The sequence below is a fragment of the Cebus imitator genome, unplaced genomic scaffold (genome assembly GCF_001604975.1).
Source record: "Cebus imitator isolate Cc_AM_T3 unplaced genomic scaffold, Cebus_imitator-1.0 Scaffold456, whole genome shotgun sequence".
In the NCBI taxonomy this organism is placed as follows: Eukaryota; Metazoa; Chordata; class Mammalia; order Primates; family Cebidae; genus Cebus; species Cebus imitator.
Window position 1 is genome coordinate 172,720 of NW_016107771.1, and position 709 is coordinate 173,428.

The following is a 709-nucleotide window of genomic DNA, read 5'->3' on the forward strand; positions in this document are numbered from 1 at the left end:
TGTGCAGAATACACAGAAAAAGCAGAGGATTTGTTGTCTCCTTTTTCTTTATATTTCCAAAGTTCTTGGCACATGAGAAATGAATATGAGAACAGTATGAAAGTGAAATGGTTCTCTTTATTCATTTCAGCCTTCACACGCTGATCAGGGAAAAGCAACCAGGATAATACGTTTTTGCATTGTTTTTCCTGAAATGTTGACTATTTACCAATAGATTTTAAAAATAATTTCTGAGGCCAGGCGCAGTGGCTCACACCTATAATCCCAGAACTTTGGGAGACTGAGGTCAGGAGTTCAAGACCAGCCTAGCCAACATGGTGAAACCCCGTCTCTACTAAAAATACAAAAATTAGCCAGGTGTGGTGCCATGCGCCTGTAATCCCAGCTACTCAGGAGGCTGAGGCAGGAGAATCACTTGAACTCAGAAGGCGAAGTTTGCAGTGAGCGGAGATTGCACCACTCACTCTAGCCTAGGTGACAGAGCGAGACTCCATCTCAAAAAATAAATAAATAAATAAATAAATAAATCTGAGTATGTATTTACTGCTTTAAAAATCAAGCAACAGAATTGTTATTGTAATAAGCGTGAGAGGGTTTGCCAGGGAACATTGGATTCTGGTTGGCTAAGTCAAGGTAAAATGAAGCAGCACCAAGTTTTGTGTTTTAGACTTGAAGCTCAAGTGTACTTACTTAGTTTTTCTTTTTTTTT